The sequence below is a fragment of the Nipponia nippon genome, unplaced genomic scaffold (assembly GCF_047370975.1).
Source record: "Nipponia nippon isolate SJK-2023a ecotype South Korea unplaced genomic scaffold, ASM4737097v1 scaffold_35, whole genome shotgun sequence".
Classification (NCBI taxonomy): Eukaryota; Metazoa; Chordata; class Aves; order Pelecaniformes; family Threskiornithidae; genus Nipponia; species Nipponia nippon.
The window spans coordinates 3,284,465-3,304,543 of record NW_028262353.1 but is presented as its reverse complement, the minus strand read 5'-3'; the positions used below and the strand labels follow the sequence as shown (position 1 = coordinate 3,304,543).

The 20,079-nt window shown below is 44.6% G+C and overlaps 1 long non-coding RNA gene across 1 annotated transcript; it reads right to left on the bottom strand.

Annotated features, from left to right (window-relative positions):
• Positions 1–2,303: 2,303 nt before the first annotated feature.
• On the bottom strand, positions 2,304–8,082 carry LOC148054003 (uncharacterized). Its single transcript, XR_015707760.1, has 3 exons — positions 7,968–8,082; positions 4,926–5,065; positions 2,304–2,550 (listed from the first exon to the last, which is right to left on the bottom strand). It is a non-coding gene; the product is annotated as an uncharacterized LOC148054003 (long non-coding RNA).
• Between the last annotated feature and the right edge of the window lie 11,997 nt (positions 8,083–20,079).

The following is a 20,079-nucleotide window of genomic DNA, read 5'->3' as shown; positions in this document are numbered from 1 at the left end:
GCTTCCCGTGCTCTGCCCGGTGCGCCAGAAGCTGGGAGGCGCCACAGCCAGCTCAGCTGACCCGCACCGGCCGAAGCGCTATTCCCTCCTGTGTGACGTCACGCTCGGTAGGGAAACGGGGGGTCGTTGGCCAGGAGTCAGCGATCGCTGCTCGGGGACGTGCTTGGCATCGGTCGGTGAGTGGTGAGCACCTGTAGAGTGAATCGCTTGCTTTGTATACTATGATTGGTTTATTCTTAGTATTACTACTACTAAAGGTAATGGTTACAATCCGAAGAGGGAGACACGGAACATCCAGCAGCTGCACCTATTCCGTTCCTAGCCTCTCGTGACTGTCGGGAGGTGAAGGATGTCATTGCAGAGAAGCTTTAGGAAAAGAGATGCCTCTTCCTTCACAACTGCTGCCAAATTATAACTGCCAGTCAACTGTAAGCTCTGCCACAGAGGAGCGAGGAACCTACACAGGAAACTCCTGTCACTGCTAATCTCTTGGCTCATCCAGTCCATCTAACGACAGAGAGGTGGAGTGGAAATGCTCCTGATTCTTCTAGACAACCTGCTCCTCCCGTATGGGCATGTAAAGCAGTTACCTGGAAAACGAACGCCTATGCTCCTTTTGAATCTTTTTCTATTCCGTCCATTCCTTAGCAAAATCATCTGTAAACTCATCAAGTCTGGCCTTTTCCTTTTCCCTGTTAAAATAAGTTTGACCTTTATTACAAACACAGTTTGATCTTTATTACAAAAAGACACCAAAAACCAAAACATGGCCAACAGGAGAAAACATATACTGCATGCAAATGCAAAACGCGGACATCCTATTTAAGCAAAACCAGTTTAGAATTCCTACAAGTTTTAGGGAAAGGTTCAGAATTACATTTGTCTTGGTTTAGTTTGGGATGTTTACCATCCATAATGAAAAAGTCTACTAGAAAAAAATCTGTGTCATTTTTGCCCATGTCAGATGCACTTTAGCAGAACAGCAGTCCGATGTGGTATTGAAATACAAAAATGAAAAACAACGCAACTTCATTGAGCCAAATATTTACTTCTTTTCAAGTCTCCATTGCTCTCTGTAAAACCCCTCCCTAGAGAAGGGAGGCCAACAGCATCCTGGCTTGTACTGGAAATAGTGTGGCCAGCAGGACCAGGGCACTGATCGTCCCCCTGGACTCAGCACTGGTGAGGCTGCACCTCGAATCCTGTGTTCAGTTTTGGGCCCCTCACTCCAAGAAGGCCATGGAGGTGCTGGAGCGTGTCCGGAGAAGGGCAACGAAGTTGGTGAAGGGTCTAGAGGACAAGTCCTGTGAGGAGCGGCTGAGGGAGCTGGGGTTGTTTAGCCTGGAGAAGAGGAGGCTGAGGGGAGACCTCATCACTCTCTACAACTACCTGAAAGGAGGCTGTAGCGAGGTGAGGGTCGGTCTCTTCTCCCTAGTAACAAGCGATAGGACAAGAGGAAATGGCCTCAAGCTGCGCCGGGGAAGTTTAGGTTGGATACTAGAAAAAACTTCTTCACCGAAAGGGTAGTCAGGCATTAGAACAGGCTGCCCAGGGACGTGGTTGAGTCTCTATCCCTGGAGGTATTTAAAAGAAGGAAGAAGGAATTCAAAACTGCCATAACATAACAGCGTTGACTTTGCCAACAATTTGCTCAATCAGTAGCAACTTGAGTTGTTAAAAAAAGCATGTTGGAGGCTGATTTCTACTGGGAAACTGATTTCTCCAGCCCTGTTCAGCCAGTAATCAAAACACTGGCTTTCCATCGGATCCTTTAATTATATTTAATTTTTGTACGTAATTCTGGCTTCTTCAAAATGCGTTCATTTTTCAGAGTCCTCTTTTCGATCATGTGCTGGAGTTTTATTTCGCATCATCTTCCTGCAAGCATAGATCCCCTTTCTTAAAGCCAATTCAAATTAAGCCATTTCAAAATTAATTACCACTTGTATTCTCCTCAACTATCTGTGCAGACTCATTTCATTCTAAGTCAGCTGTTGAATAAGTTCTGTGTTACGGGTTCATTTAACAGGTTGCAAGTAGCAATATGTTGAATTTCTGTAGAATACTTACAGTTTGCAGCCGGGTCTGCCACCTGCGGAGCGAACCGCACTGGCTCTCATGGCATAACCTATTGGAGAGGGGAGAGGAAAAAGAAAAAAATCCCATTCAGTTTATCTGAAGATTATTCTTTTAAAGAAATTCTAAAGTTCTAATTACTTGCCAGCTGTGGGTATTGATTGTCCTTGGGGGCCCAGAAGACTTGGTAATGCTGGTTGCCTTAGTACAGGAACCTGATAGCCCTTGCGAATCAACGCAAACAGTTGGAAAATAAGCTCTAGTAAAATACAAGGATGTTGAAATAACACTTGCCTTCTCTTCCACCAAAGTGCTGCCTGACAGAGAGGATGATTTAGAAAGTTCAGCAGCAGTCACCAGAGCAGCAGGAGGTGTAACAGTCATGAGAGGTGGTGGTGGCTGCTGCTGTTGCTGCCGAACCTGCTTACGGAGCTTTTTTGTGTAGCCAGTTGCATTTCTGAAGTTGTTCACAGCCTAGAGGCAGAAAAGCACTTAAAAAAGGTAATATGAAACTTCCGTAGATGCAGGAACAAAAGCCTCCACAGAGTAAAATGACTTGTGTATTCCTGTAAGTGCTATCAATGCTAAAATAAGCCAGCAAACAGATATGTGAACGCATCACATTAAAGGCTGATATTAACGATGGGTAACTCAGAGTATCTGTATCTCAAGTACCTCAGTGTTAACACCGAACTTGAAAGTGAGGCAAGCCCGTTAAACAAAAGCGTGACCTGAATTTCCCAGATGGTCTCTCAAGAGTTGTAAGCTTCTGTAACAACAGATAACGTATTTGAAAAGTACGTTTAGCCTTACTCAATTTAGCCTTGCTTAAGGAGATGTAAATTCTTATTTTCTTCCCTTTCAGCTTTGTACAAATAGACTTTTCTTACAAACAGTTTACGTAAAAGTCATCCTGTTTCCTGGCGTAGGAACTTATTGGCAATTCAAGCATCAGGAGAAACAGCTGCCTGATGACACATTGGGCATGTATGCTCCTCAGAGTCCAGTAATGCTGTTCTAATACTTGTGTATAATTAGAACCATCAAAATAGGCTTTAGCCAAACTAAGGACATTTTTGGCATTCTAATCAGTTGTAAAACCTCGTCTATGATGAATGGGTGAAGACGGACTTGAATTGAGAGCATGAAGCTATAAATGTCCAATAGTGCAAAAAATTTCTAGCATGCAGCAAATAACTACACAGTTTTGGTATTTCACTACTGTAACATCTGAAGATGCAGCGTTCCAGTTCCATTTCTGAAGTTGCTCACAGTCTAGAGGCAGAAAAGCATTTACAAAAAAGGTAATATGAAACTTCCGTAGATGCAGGAACAAAAGCCTTAGTGGGTTTGAGTTCTGAAGGTTTTAACCATCTCTCCTGTGCAGAAGAATGTGGATTAAATGCCTAACTATCTGTGTGTTGCAGGCCACAGTAAGGCACCAGAGTTGGCTCTATAGTTTTGTATGAGAGAAAGGGCTGCGGACAAACTAAATGCCTTCGATATCGAATGCTGTAATCACCCGCACACTGATGCGCTCTTCTCAGACTCGTCCTTTCACACGTAAAGAGGCTTTAACTGGATACGTAAAAAGGGAAAAAAGCTTTCTGCCTTTTTTTTTTTCCTTAAGACGAGAAGAGTCCTCTCCCATTCAGGGTATAGTTAAGTATGACACAGAACTGGTAACCAAGTAATTTCGTTATCTCCTATTTCTGCTTTCAGAAGATTAGCTGGGATGTTTTGAACTAACAGACATGGGAGTGACACTTAGATTCGTCACAGTAACTGTCTCCACAGCAGGGACTAACAACTGCGTCAGTCATTCTCTCTTTACAAATGAGACGTAACAACTCCTCTGGAATAGGATCATCTGAGGAGGAGGACGGCTCCTCTGGTAAAAAGGGAGGCTTTTGCTTCTCGCCTCTGGCATACGCTTCTCTGGAGGGGGGGTGGGGAAGGACAAAGAAAAAAGTTAAGGATGGGTAAAGGAACATTTTTCCAAGTTTTGGATTTTATCAAAGGAACATAATAGATGGAGTGCCTCTCCCTCCAAATTAGCCTTCTGAAAGGTAGGCATTTAGTTTAAACTACTTTTCTATAGCCACAAGACTAGAAGAGGGAGATGGGAACAATTTTCCTTCTGCAGAACTCTCCCATTCATTGGATCAGCTAAGAAATTAGCTCAGGCTCGAACAATAATAATTTTGACAGCTAGAAATCGGGTGAAATGAATCCCACCTCTGCTTTGCCAGAGGCTAAATGTAAATTGCAGGCTCAGGATGAAGGGCGTCTCTGAGGAATTACAGTTTAGAGATGGAAGAAGTCTATCTTACAGCTTCTACAAAAGGAGAGCCATGGCAGAAGGCCAGAAGTGCTACCAAGTGCGTTTTAAAGCAGCCCCTCTTATCAGCACACGGCAGTATTTTCTCAGTTTATAGCAACAGGAAAACATCAGTCTGTTTCACCCATGGGATTTAATAACAGAGGGGGAGGAAATCACAGTCCAATGGCGATTTGTCAAATTTTGCAGGAAGCCTTTGAAACATAAACCAGGAGCGACACGAGCTTTCAAAGAGAACGACTCCACTGTAAACATGACTGAAATATTTTGCCGAAAAAACGCCGATTCTTAGCACAGAACAAGTTTAACCAGCTCCCAGGGGCAGGAATAGGAGGGCCACCCTATTTGAATCTTAGAAAGTATCACAGATTTTAAGGTTACGATACAATGGCAACGCTTCCTCCCCGTCATTACAGATGCCAGCCAACTTGGTTGCATTGCCACTCAGACATTTCGGCGTGGTTTCTCTCATTCGCTTTTTGGTCCGTCCAATTAATTCCATACTTACTCACTAATAGTTGGTATTGCGTATCTTCCAGTGTTGGTCAGCATGGCACCTTTTCTATGGGGACCTTTCACCTCCATTGTCAAACTCTGTGGAATTCCTCTGCTCTTTTTAATTCTGGGGACAGATGCAAAATTTTGGTCCTGTTGAGAAAAGAAATGCAGACATAGCTCCTCTGAAGATCCACACTTAAAATGACATTTCAATGATCATTTTAGGCAGCCAAAGCCTTTAATCCTCTCCTTTCACCTAGCGTAAGGGCTGCTTGACTGAAATACTTATTTTCCTATAATGAATATAGCCAGGATGTGCCAAAGGCTTGAGAAGGGTTTTGAACTCATTCGACAGTCTTTGGCTTAACTTCAGGTTCCTTAAGGGTGAAATATCCCTTAGCTCACCCTCCACTCAGAGAAGAGGCACAAACCCGCTCCTCCTCCAAAGCGCAGTTCAGAGCGAGAGCTTAAGTCGGTGCTCCGAATCAGTCACTGGAGAAACTTAGATTTACCATCTCTATAGGAAGGTTGAATTCCTACCTCCTGCATATACATTCAGTGACTAATGTTCAGTGGCCTGAATACTCAGCCCGAGGCTTGTGTAACTAAAACACGCAAACATTCAATAGATGGGGTCAACAGAAACATCTTGGTTTTAGATGAAACGCTAAAAACTGTGAACTGCCATTAAAAAGAGCTAAAACCAGAAACATTTCCAGTAACATTGTAATATAGAAAGATACGCATGAAAGTTCACAAAGAGAGATCTATGGACAGATTTAGCATCCATGTCCTAGAAAAAGGAACATTTTACATTTATAATTCCAGGTTTCCCTTGAATTTTTAAGGGCTTTGCAACGTTGCCATATAACCTCTGTACTTCACCCCAAGAGAAACTATTCTTCATATGAATATTCATCTATCTGCTACATACCTGCCAAGGTAAAAAAAATTAAAAACTAAGGAACACCAGAAGTCTCCTGCAGGCTTACCCCATTCGTTGGGCAGTTCTTTCTATAGTGGCCAGGTTTTCCACAACAAAAGCAAGTAAAAAGAAAACAGAGCTGGGCTGAAGATGTTCTGGGGGGTCCTTACACCATTGCAGGGGGTTTATGGGCCTGGGAACCTACTTGAAAAGAGCCGACTTGGGTGCTCAAAACCTTGGGCTCTGTTGGTACCTTACATAAAGACTCCTGTAACCAGTCCCATTTGCTTCCAAGTGGACTGAAGCTCTGTGTAGAAAAAATTATACTATCCAGTATTTTTAGACTGATTTTTAAGCTCCAGGCTATTTGCAGGAGAAGACATCCACTGTACATCGCTTTGAGAAAGACGTACGCAAGCATCGTTATTTACATTTTGCAGCATTAAAAGGACACGCAGCTTAAGAGTCGGGGAAGTTGTTTCTGCTTGCTGAAATTCATCTTCAGACACAGAAGCATTAAAAGGAATCAAGCTTTTTATAATCCCCCAGCAAGACAAAAGATTCTTTCCAGTAGAAATTTGACCATCGTGTGCTGTAGGCAGTCCAAACTGCATGTTCCCCCCCACTAACTTCTTCAGATGAAGTTATAGTAACTACAGTAAGCAAAACCTGCACCTTTTTTCCAGTTGCTTGTGTCCTTTTAACATGCAAATTACAATATAAACCTTATGCAGAACTAGATCTTCAAATTATTGGTGCCAGCTGATTTTTTTAAAGTAGTATTTGTTCACATGTTTTTATTCCACACCGGTCTGGATACGAGCAGGGTCTAAGGGAGAGACTGTAAATGATTTGGACCTTCAGGCACCTCTCACTCACATCAGCCACTCATGGTTTTGGTTTGAGATGCATTCATGCACAAAAGCAACCAACTACTTTCAACATTTGATTAAATGGTTGTTTCATATGCACCGTTTTTTTCTCAACTGTAACATCATCCAGATCGACAGCTATGGAATCATTTCCATTAACATTTACAGAAAACTCTACAGATACTTGACTGACTTGTTTGAACCCAAACGGTTTACAGAACCAAGCACACGTCTGGGGACAGCACTAATGAAGACCAATTTCTTTTGGTGGCTACCTTCCAAACAAAGTATTTGGTTTTTTGTTTGTTTGTTTGTTTTTCCAAATGAACCCAATTTAATTCCTGCAGTGAGAGAAGGAAGAAGTTACCAGTGGGAAGAGATTTCTCTTTCTTGGCAAAGAACCCCAAGCTTTACTTTCAGAAGAAAGCGGCAGCTCCTCTGCATTAGGCCCTGCCTTCTCTAACCTTTGTAACTTTAAAGACTACTAATTTCATCGGCTAGCACTACGCCTTTCACAAAGTGCTCTCCCAGACAAAGTTACACATGGTTGAGCACAAAATGCGAGCAGTTCCACAGCAAAACATGGCATTACAACAGTTTCAGAAGGTCACATCTGCTACCATGCTACACATACACATTGGCACATTCCTATCAACAATTAGGCACATTTACACAATTTACAGAGTCTGTGTTGAAACAAATGAGATTGTGTTGTCCACTCTCCATATACTACAATTTATGAAAATGTGCAGCATTCACACAATGGATCTAGAACTACAATGACTAGAGATTCAAAAACAGCCATGCAATCTCCATGCTCCAGAAACTCTTCCATTTTGGCTACTGCAAACCCCCCTGAAATTTCCATAACTTACAGCCAATTAAATTCTTACGTAAAAACTGTGTTAGTTTCTTTCTAACATGAAATTAACAAAACGTTCAAAAAACAGTAAACAGCTGCTGAAAAGCTGCTTCTTTGTGTCTTGAAGATGAGTTATACCGTGACATTCCGTTGAGGCTGAGAAGGTACACCCCTTCTATCTTCCCCAACTGGCAACTCCTCTTTACAGGACAGTATCAAAATATACACACATTTTAAAGTGAAAATAAATACTTTACATCATTATTAAAAAGCAAATTGAAATTGTGTTCACATGACAACAGTTATCCAGCTATAGGTCACAGTATATGATTTAAAACTACAAAGCAAACACTTTTTTTTGGTTTTAAGTATTTGACAAGAAGATTTATATACCTTAGCAAGCTGGGCCAGAGGAATGGATGCAGAAGAGTCATCAATCTGTTCACAAAAAATGAAACACATATTCAAGTTCTACAATCCAAACAGCAAGAGTTAACCTCTACTGTACTCTGAGAGTCGGCACGATAACCTCCGAGCGTCACTGAAAGAAGCATTGCCAACCTGGTGTCACTTGTATTTGTTCAAAACAAAGTCCAAGCCTATGACACCTTAAGAGTGCCTATGTGGTTAACGAGAAGAAACTAAACCAGCCAAACCTGATCTGCTTCTTGCTCCAGAATATCTCAGAGACGGACCCTTGTCAAATGCTCACAACTGCTTAAAAGTCAAAGGGGTAAGGAAGCAGTCAAGTTTCAGCTAAAAAGGACTTAAAAAATACTTGAGTTTATTTGAGAAGGAAGCATCACTACAGGAAACTTCTTTTCAGTGTAGTTTGTCAATTAATCAGCTAATGTCTCGTCATTTATAAATGCACATGGTTATGCTTTTACGAACATGGCATAGTTGCCTGGCAAAATAAGTATTTCCTTGGGTTACTTATTTCTATTTTGGCAGCAGTGGGACAGTGTTTTCAAACCTGAAGAAAAGTGCTGCCCCTTTTCCTGATGTCCATTCAAAGTGGGGGTAGACTGAAGAAAGGCTTCACCTTTGGGAAAGTAAAGCAGCATGCGACCCTGAAGTCACCGAGCTCCAAACATGGACTGCAGGCAGAAGGTAAGAAAAATGACAGGCATTTTACCCACAAATGCCCCAGGCTCTAACCTTGCGCCAAAGTGTGTACACTGGGTTTCAGGTATTTTCATCTGCAGACAAACTATTAAACTAAACTGCTTCACCAGGTAAAGTGGAAAGATCAAATGGAGAAGTTTAGAATAGCACTTTGCATAACAACGGTATTCAAAACACGTATGTGCCCAGAGGGGCGCAAACAATATCACTTCAGTTATACAGTTTTCGGAACAAATACCCAGGTATTTAAGGACATGAAAAGGAATCATTCAGCTGCACCAAACTGTCCTCAAAATGTATGGGGCACGTTGGTTTTGGTATTTGGTTGAACCCCCAAGGCAAAAGTAAGAAACAGCACCCAGTTTAACAATCACGGTTTCTCAGTGGGTTTTGATAACATTTTGAAGAACCATGAGGCAAAAACCAAAAGCTAAGTGATGCAAGGTGAAAATGGCAAAAAGTACACTCCAAACAATTTTTATTGCAAGAAACAAAAAGCACACAACACCCTATACAAACATAGATATTGCTAGCTAGAGACAGACAGATGTAGAACAGGGCACCATGTTCAGTTGCGCAAACCTTGCACCTACGTGATCTAAAGGCGATCGTACATTATCTGTACAACTCAAAGTCATTCAGGAAATGTTCTAGCAGATTCAGTATGAAATACAATGCATTCCTAGGCACAAATACCAGTATTCCCATTAGAACTGTGCGAACGATGGCATTACTCAGTTTTTACCATGCTGAATCAAATCCATTGTATTCACCACATGTGCTACCTTTTACTGGAAAATATATGAACGTAGTGTTTGGAAAAGTGATACAAGGCTACGTTGTTTAGAACGAAGTGCAGTGTCTAGCAAAAAGTCTGTGTTTTTACCTACCGCTTTTGATGTTCCTCTCACTGGCTCAGTTGGACTTCTGGAAGAAGAAATACAGGGGATCAGAACTTAAACCAGAGCACTTGTACCCAACATAAAGCAGTGAAAACAGATTCTAAAACCTGAACATCCAAACATTATGTTCTGATAATTATGTCTAGTTCTGATAATTATGTCTAGTGAATGTGGGCATGTATTCGTACACATAAACTGTTCTCTCTTGGTACATGCAGTGCAACTAAAGCAAACCCTCACAATCGCATTTCTACTTTGTCACAAATCACTCTAAGACTTTGAGACACAGAACACAATGGTGCAAGAGGAAGTCCTCCGGTATTTTGTCTCTGCTACATCAGTATCAAAAAGATGAAGTCTGTCCTACAGTTTTGTGTTCTTAAATCATCAACCACAAAGGTCACTTTAGCCAACCTGTATACCCGTAGTCTTACAAATAGGTACCAGATAGAGTACGTTAGTGTCTGAGAAAGAAGAGGCATAGCCTAGACACTTCCAAGTGCAAGTCTACTTCAGTGAAAAACTTCAGCCATCTGACAAAGAAAGAACAGAACTGTCAGCAGCAGAGTCTCTAGAACAGTGTTTCTTTGTGGGAGCCCAAGCCGTTCAGATATCTACCATACTTGGCCAGGAAAGGGCCAAAATACTCCATGTGTTCCATATGCTATATTGACTAAAAATAGCAGTAGATATGTCACCTGAAAGCAGTTCCTGGGCTTTTGTGCGATTTAGGAGCGCTGTGACAAAAAAAAAACCAGAACCAAAAAGGTCTTAATTGCCAGAATTCGCTTTAAGATAATTTTGAAAATGCTACAATACTTTAGGAAATACTTATTACGTTTGAAAACTTGCTGAGATTCCACACACTCATTGATCTGTACCTGCATGCTACTCATCATGAATCAGACACGCAACCATTGATGTCGTTAGCAAACAATTCATACATCATCCACAGTGTCCCACGAGCAGAGGCAATTCAAAGGCTGCTGTGGAATTTCTGCACAAATAGAAAGGCTCGTGCTTCCTGCCACTGCTAGAACACCACCGGGCTGGCAATTACAGCCACGCACCTCCGGCAGACGAGGAAGTACAAGGGAACACTTTAGATTGCCACACAATGATTTCTTCATCCATTTCCCTTGAAGAACATACTACAAGGCGAGTAACGCATTGCTGAAGGCCTCTCCACCATGACAGCATACAGTCATCGTTCCCAAACACGAACCACTCTACCGGTTGTTTCTGCAATGTTTCCCGCTGAAGAAATAGCAAGCTAAGCTGCCCGGTTAATTTTCAACGGGAGAACAGCAGTGCCATTCTTTCCTCATCCCCACATACAGGTACGGCTTTGATCTTTGATGCTAGCAGCATCTCGCCTCTCCTTTCAGGGCAGCATTACTGTACCAGGAGAGGGCGCCATCCAACCAGAAACGGAGGATGGATTGAAAGACAGCACGAAGCACACGCATTGAAATTAACCCCCCAAACAAGGCCATGTTTATAAGCACAACGCTGCGGCGTCCCGAATTACTAGGCAGTGCCTGAAAGCACTGCAACAACTCCTGCAGTAATATGCCCAAAGTTTACATGCAGAGCCACATAAATTCAGGGTTTTGTTGCTTGCAAACGCTTCCTGGGTACCAGGATGCTGCTGTACTGTCTTTTGTAGACACACTGTAACTCATCAGTCTACTTTATTTCTTGAGAACCAGCATCAGAAAGACATGGCAAAACCACAAGCTAATAATACCTACTAATTGTGGTGGAGAGGCATATCTTGAAGGCAGCTGGAAAACATGACCAGTCAAACAATGCTAATGTAGCTGATAGAGAACTGGACTGCATGAATACGTAAATGACAGCATTAATCCTGTAGGCAGGATTGCATTTGAATAGCTGTCATGTTAATCAATACACCCAGTTCCCTGTCCTCCATAAATCCGAGGAATGCGGAACACAAAGTTAAAACCTGGAGCACAGAGGTCAGCTTAGGTGAAAACAGACTTAGAAAGGTAACTAGCAACATTTGGGAACATGTTAAACTGCTCAGTGAGTTTCAAGTTTGGACAGAATGAACTATTCCTTCATCGTACTCACACAAAAGGAAATACGCTTTAGGACAGTGTTGTTTTTATCTTGCCTGAAACAGACATTGTCTTTAGGAAACTAACAGGAATCCCTTAGGAGTGGAACCTCTTGTTTGCGTGGTTCGCCAGCTGGCAACCCTTGGTCTTGCCTCTAGAGCTAGCATGCAAAAGACCCCGATGTGGGGCGTAAGAATACCTGCCATACCCCGCTCCCCCTCCCCCAAATGCAAGAAAGAGTCAAACGGATACATTACAGTCTACCCCAGGACAACAAAAGTTAACAGCAGCTTTAACAAGAAAGATACAATCGCAATGCCTCTGCAAACTAACAGCCATTAAAAAAGTTAACACACTGAAACCCCTGACAAAGAATACAATGCTTGTTGGGTACTTACACCACGCCACGTATGTTTTGCTGGGAGCTTTAACTCCTCCAACAGGGATTCTTCTAACAACGACCGATGAGTTCTTAGGAATCAGGGCATTATCATCGGTGTATTCTGAAAAGAACACACCTACAGAAAAAACATTAGTCAATTGGTAAGAACGTATCTCGATATCTAATTACATAGCACTTCAGAGAATCCCTTTGCAGATAAAAAAGCAAAATTTGATACCTCACATCACGCTTCTATTGTCTCAACACACTAAGAGTACAGTTCAAGAAACCTGCAGCTTTGATAATCAAACACAAGCAGCAAAATCTGTTTCATTTTTTTAAAAGAGTTTGAATGCCAACAGCAAAATGGTCTCAAGGGTCACTAAAGGAGACTCTGCTAATGCAGGAGGTTCTTTCCTGATCTAGCTGAAGTTGCTTTTGCTTCTGTTAGGCTATAAAACCAGGAGATCTTTGGAGAAAAACAAACCGCAGCAAAGCCTCACCTGCATAAACCAGATTCTAAAGCCTGACCAGCTTGCCCTGCAACAAAACAGGCGCTGCGCCAAAGCACGAAAACCCCGCGCCATTGCTTCAGTAGCTGTTAACTAAAAATGCTTCACCTGCACTGCTAGTGCTCCAGATGGACAGAACACAGAAGAGAGCCTGCCATCGCTGCCTATTTCTTGGCGCTTAGTCCATCAACAGCCACACTTCTCAGCTGCTCAGTGCTTTACATTTCAGTGGAAACAAAACTGGAAGGGCTAGGATTTGGATCGCAGAAATCTTGGGCTTTTTTTGAGGTTGCTTTCACAAATAGGGTAGAAGGGGCTCCAACTAACGCGCTATCTCCCCTCTTCAGCTAATCATCTAGTTTGAATTAACCAAAGGGAAATCTTTCAATTTACTTTTTGCAGAGCAGAAACACTCACAGGAAATTCCTTATGAAGACAGCCCTGGAAAGACTTTTGAAAACAGCGTGTGCCTGAAGCTACCCATGCTTTGCCTTGGCTTACACCATGTCAATCTTCTGAAGAGGAGGAAAGCCTTCTGACCTTTTACACAAGGCTTCAACAAAAAAACCAAACCAAAACAAAACACAACTACCTGAGACACTTGGACTGAGTAAGCTTAAAATGCAAAGATCTCTCCATGAGAACGGTTTTTACGTTGTACTTAACCAAGCTGGATATGACTAAATATTTTCAGGCACTATCAGCAGCCATTCCCTGTACTCTGCCTACAGTTTTAAATATTAAAAGCCCTTGCCTTTGCACACCGAATCAGAACGATGGTCTGAAAAACCAAAGAGGCTGCCTATCTAGTCAAGCTCTGTCAGGGTGGTTTTGCTCAGTGATTACACACAACATCGGAATATTTCACAATTTATTCTCCATTTTTCAGTGTATTATTCCTAGAAAGGACTACTAATGATGAAAACAGAAGTTTTTACAGCAGTCATATCCTGAGACCAAGCCCTAGAGCTCTTCTCAAAAGGAAAATCTAACCATTACACAGAACCTGTCAAGAAAGGCTGTAGCAAAGATAAGGGCTGGCGACCGGAAGATCACGTGCTGTATGGAAAGAGTTAAGGGTCGACCCTCCCTTGTCTCCGCCCCTTATAACATGACACGCCTACTGCTGGGGGTATAAAGCCCGGGTCGGCTGGAGATCTGGCGGGATAACCTTGATGTGTAGTGTTTGCTACACAGTGGTGACCCCGACGTGATCAGGCAACAGCGATGGAGCTTGCGGAACTCATAAAGGTACTAAAGTTGGTAACGACAAGGGTGCTCAAGAGGGGGTTTGCGGCAAGGCGGTGCCGGCCTGCTGCATGTGGCGTGCTGATGGGGCATGAATCTCCTGGGAATGAAAAGCCAACAAGTTTAGTTTCGGAGGGGACACAGGCTGGCTGGGAAGGAGTGGCCTGTGGGACACAGACGGAACTGTTGTTACTGGGGGCTGAGCCAACGGAGGAAGGGGAGGTGCAGGGAGACTATGGCGCAGTGGGAACAAAGGAGTCGGGAAAGGTGTTCCCGATACAAGTGGGGAGTTTAGAGCGGCCACCCACGGAACCTTCGGCACCTCCTGCACCGGCGGATCTGCCACTTCCTCAATACCCCTGGGGCGAGTTGCAACAATGTGTGGAAAGGGAGCTGACTGATAGGTTGCTGGATTGGGTCCCGGGGGCCGATGTGGGATCCCAGCGGTATCGCGAACTACGTGAAGGAAGATAGCGGGAAGGAGAAAAGGAAGGCAAAACACCTGAGGATGCCCCATTGTATCCCAGTGATCGACGAGTGCTGGACACACAGAGAGCGGAGCGCAGGACATCAGGGGGGGTGGTAGGGCTCCCCCGCCACTGCCAGTGATACCTGAGCCACCAGAGGGAACCCCTATCCCTGGGGCAATGGGAAATCAAACTGGTATTCCCTCACAGTGGAGGGAGCCTGTACACGATTACCCCATGAGCTCTGATAGCAGTGAAGGCGAAGGGGGTGACGAGGGATCCTCGATTGTTGCTCATCCGCCCCCGCTTCCGAGACGGACTAACGAGGTTTCAAGGGAACTCGAGGCATTGATCAGCCGATTGAGAGGGGTGGTGGCAAATGCGGAAAGTCTTATGCCAGGGGGAATGCCGAAAGAGAGGGCAAATGGGACGGATTGGCGGATGATTGCAAAAAAATGTGTCTTGGAAGGAGTGCGATTCCAGGCCCCTCCAATTCAAGCATTTCCTATCCGAGCAGCCCCAGGTGGAGGATATGAATGGCAACCGTTGTTGCGCGAAGTTGGTGAAAGAATTGGTCACAACGGTGAAAAGTCATGGATTAAATTCCCCAGAAACCCAAGTCCTACTAGACTGTGTTTTTGCAACGCCGCTTGCACCTTTTGATATCATTCAGTTGATGCGGGCTGTATTGACCCCCTCGATGATGGTATTGTTTAGGGAGGAGTGGAGGAATCGGTGCACCCAAGTTGTTATCGAGGCGCAACAGGCCAACCATCCCATGGCAGGAGTGACTTTAGAGCAGTTGATGGGTGAAGGGCAGTTCGCAACTCCTCAGGCACAGGCTCAGCAAATGCGGGGCCGTGATTTTGCTGCATCTTCAAAAGCTGCCCAGGAAGTGATATGCATCATCGCGGCTCTTGATAAAAGGGAGCCTCCATGGGTCCAAATATGGCAATCGTTAAGTGAGCCCTTCACAAAGTTTTTAGACCGGCTGCAAGCGGCGCTCCAGGTTGCTCGACTTCCTGAGCAGGCTAGGGAGGCGATATTGCTTGACTGTGCACGTACACAAGCAAACCCACAAACTGCAGTGTTGCTAAGACAGTTACCCATAGGGACCATGCTTTCACAGATGATTCATTACGTGCTGGAACAGGAACAGGCGCAAAGTATGCAACCAGTAGTGGCTGTGGTCCATGCGGCCTGCCGCGGCGCACGACTTACGTGCCATAAGTGTGGGGGGCAAGGACACATGGCGCGACAATGCCCTTCAAAAATAAACACAAAAATAAACAGGGGAAGGAGAGAGAGACCTACGATGCTGGCGCTGCGGGTGACTAGGCCACAGAGCTCGACAGTGCAAATCGGGGAGTCAGCAAAGGAGACCGGGCTGGGGAAACGAGAAGAGGGGATGGCTGAGGGCTGTGCCATCCCTACCTGCCCCAGTGATCAGCTCAACAGGCCCGACGACAGCAGCGCAATGTATGGCACAGGGAGTCTCTCCTTCCCCGGGACCAGCACAGTCGCCTGCGGTTCCAATGATGCAATAGCCAACTCAGCTGCCTTGGGGAGATGGGACCGTGCAATAGAGGAGGCTGGGGATAGAGCCTCGCCGTATGTGGCACTCACCCTAAACATGACCACACAACCAGAAGTAGATATTATAGTTACCCCATGGCTCCCAGAGTTGGGGGGAACACCACGCCTCGTATTAAGAGCCCTTTTAGATACAGGAGCGGATGTTACAGTAATCCCATCACATCTATGGCCAGATGATTGGCCACTCGAACCGAGAGGTTCGCTGCAAGGCATGGGAGGCATGCAGACCTCGCATCAAAGCAGGGACCCAATGCAAATTATGTTGAAGGATCCGGAATCCGGACAAGCTAGGGTAGCATGGTGTAACCCCGTCATTGCTGAGTTACCCATTGTCATCTTGGGACGATGTTGCTTGCAGAAGATGAATATAGTGCTGCGTACAAATTTATCATAATGGCCACTGCCTGTGTCCGCCCATTAAAACTCACCTGGTTGACAGATAAGCCAGTGTGGGTAGAGCAGTGGCCATTGACAGAGGAAAAGAGGGCGGCTGTTCGACAATTGGTACAACGAGAACTTGACACAGGACACATCGAACCCTCTACAAGTCCCTGGAACACCCCCATTTTCGTGATAAAGAAAAAATCGGGAGCGTGGCGACTGCTACATGATCTATGCGCAGTTAACGCATGTATACAAGACATGGGCCCGCTACAAGCAGGCCTCCCTTCTCCGGCCATGATTCCACCTGACTATCAAATAGTGGTTATAGGTATTAGAGATTGCTTTTTTAGTGTTCCCTTGCATGAAGAAGATAGAGTACGCTTTGCCTTTACTGTTCCTGAGCCTAACAATCAACACCCGTGCGCCAGATATCAATGGAAGGTGTTACCCCAGGGCATGAAAAACTCACCAGTCTTGTGTCAAATTGCTGCAGCTGCTGCGATACGCCCTATTCGAGAAAATTTCCCTATGGTCATCATTTTCCATTACATGGATGACGTGTTATTGGCGTCCAACCAAGAGGAGTTACTGCAAAAGGCACGCGTGCAGCTGATAGTCAGTTTGGAGTGACATGGGTTACACATTGAGCCTCGGAAAACACAGGTAGGGCGTGCAGTAAAGTATTTAGGTACTCAACTGAGGCCACGAAGCGTGACAGCGCAATCATTTAAAATTCAGACTACAGTGACAACACTCCATGAGGCGCAAAAATTAATTGGACAACTATTGTGGCTTAGAAACTTTATTCCAATATCTGAGGCAGAAATGACTACCTTATATCAACTCCTGAAAGGAGGAGATTCCCCCCTAGCTGCAAGGTCTCTTTCAAGAAACCATCAGGAGATTCTTAGGACAATTATGGAGCAGGCCCAGCATTGGGGTCTTGCTCAATTTACACCTGAACAACTGGTCACTGTCCTGATTTACATGACCGATACCGCTGGCCATGGTTTACTAATTCAAAATAATGGTGAAAAAGGCTGGCCTTTTGCTTGGTTGTATCAAGGCAAACCAAAGACGGCTTTAATTTCTTGGCCAACATTATTATCCCAGCTTATTCTCCGCTGTCGGAGGCAAACTCAACACTTAACAGGGAAGGACCCGGAGGTCATCGCAATGCCCTGTTCTTTGGCACAATGGGAGTTGGTACTTCCACAAGTGGGGCTCCTGCAAGCGGCGATAGCTGAATTTACGGGTCGTATTGAAGGTCTAAGACCACACCCCCGTGGGGAGATAATCCAGGTACTCCATTTTTTTGCCAGCTAGTGCCGTAGTTGAACAACCCACCGGAGGCCGCACGGTTTTTACCGACGCGTCATCGATTACTGGGAAAGCTGTCGTTACATGGCAGGAGGATGGTCAGTGGACCCACATTAGTTATCAAGATCAAGGGCAATCCGTGCAGTATCTTGAGGCCAAAGCGGTATGGATGGCTCTCACTCAATGGCCCGAAGAGGCCTTGGATCTAATCACAGACTCTTGCTATGTATATAAGTTACTGAAGAAGTGCTGATGGGCACTTGGGGCAACGTCGGAGATTGCCGGAATGTTGCTCACCGCACTGCAAATGAGAACCGCTCCTGTCTGTCCTATCCATGTTAATAGTCATAGCTCCATACCGAGTTTTCTTTCTGCTGGGAATGAAGTAGCGGACAGCTTAGCGAAAAGCGTACTGGCGGTTGAAGAAAATTCTAACCTAAGGCGAGCTTTCCGCCTGCATGAGCTCCTCCACTGTGGAGCTCGCAGTTTAGGTAGGCTCGCTGGCATTATGTTGCAAGATGCTCGCTCTGTGATTGCTGCTTGTCCTGTGTGTTCCAAAGGTCCCCTCTGGGAGGCAGGGGTAAACTCTCGAGGGTTGCAGCCCAACCAAATATGGCAGTCTGATGTTACGATTTATGAACCCTTTAATCCACGTAAGTATCTGCATCTCACAGTTGATACCTGCAGTGGCATTATTTTAGCGACTATGCATGCTAAACAAAATGCTCTCGCAGTTATTTTACATTGGCAGGACTGTATGGCGCAACTTGGCATCCCACAAAAAATTAAAACAGATAATGGGGCGGCATATGTCAGCAAGAAGACAAAGGACTTTTGCGCGCGCTGGGATATTCAGTTGAGTCATGGCATTCCCTATAACAGTACGGGCCAAAGCATTGTAGAACGCGCGCACCGCACATTAAAAGGGTTACTCGACCGACTTAGGGAGGGGGAAAATATAAGCCCAGGAACAGGGGTTCCCCCTCCCCTTGACCCTCCCTTATTTCAGGCACAGCGTCTGTTGACGACGGCACTAATTACCTTAAATCATACCATTCGAGGGAACACCTATAAAACCCAGACTGCAACCCAGGCACATTTCCGGCTCGATGAGAACGAAGGGCCTTACCCTTTGGTTCAAGTACGGGACCTGCAAACCCGTGAATGGGGGGGGGGGCCTTATTCCCTCCGTTGCCTGGGACGTGGGTATGCGTGTGTGCAAACCGAGAAAGGGATGCTAGAATGGGTACCAAGTCGAAATATTCGACCGTATAGACATTAATCAATCTATTGAGTCTTATCTTGACAGGTTACCATTTCCCTATGCATCCTGATGGTGTGGGGGAGTAATGAGGGAGCCGCGACGAACTACTGGCTGGACTGGGCAAAATCCATGAACGTAACGGATGCGTGTCTGTATAAGTCTTACCATATATCGATTATTTTACACGCAGCTTCCCCAGCAAGATCCAGAACTACTGGAGCTAAGGGAGAGGGAAATGTAGTAAAGATAGGGGCTGGTGACCGGAAGATCACGTGCTGTACGGAAAGAGTTAAGGGTCGACCCTCCCTTGTCTCCGCCCCTTATAACATGACACGCCTACTGCTGGGGGTATAAAGCCCGGGTCGGCTGGAGATCTGGCGGGATAACCTTCATGTGTAGTGTTTGCTACAAAAGGCCTGCACTGGGACATTTTGATGGAGAAGGAGCTCAAAAAAGTACTGAGGCCCAGACAAAGAACTGGGAGATCATGCCAGCTGCAGTTCTAGAAGCGCAAAGCAGCTGCTTCTACCTGCTGAACGGAATCATGTAGAGTATTCTTTCTGGTTCAGATCACAAACCACTGGATTTAGATTTCAGAGATACAGGATAAGCAACAGTGGCTCCACAAAAAGGCAGGAGTTTGGTACACCTCTGCCGAACTGAGGATTGTGGTAGTTCTGCAGATTACAAGTGGCAGCAACTCCCCTAGAAAGAGACTGTATATATGCAACCAATGCATTTATTCACAAATCATGCAAGCTTGCAGAGGTCAATGTGAACATGCACAACAGGTGTATGACGCAAAAAAGAGAAGTAAGTCCTCTTTTAGTATTTTGTGACAATTCATTGGCCATTAGAAGTGAAACATTGATATCTGCCCTCTGAATAGACTATCCTTGCATGCATACCTATAGAGCTATATATATATATGCTTGTTTTCAATGCGCTTAAGTGCACAATGAAGAGAGCTCCAGTCATCTAATAAAAGACTGATACAAAAAGGAATTCACCTTAAAAGTCAAGCAGTACACATTTAAATGGATCAACTGAAGAGTGACAATAGGATTCAATTACCTCAGAAAGCTTGCAAAAGCAAAGGAAGTTTTGGATGTTATATTAAAGTCAAGATCAGAAGAGACATAACAGTCTAAAACTTGCTAGCTATTCTACAAGAAAATAGTATGCTTCAAAGAGTCAAGGGAAAGAAGTATTTCAAGG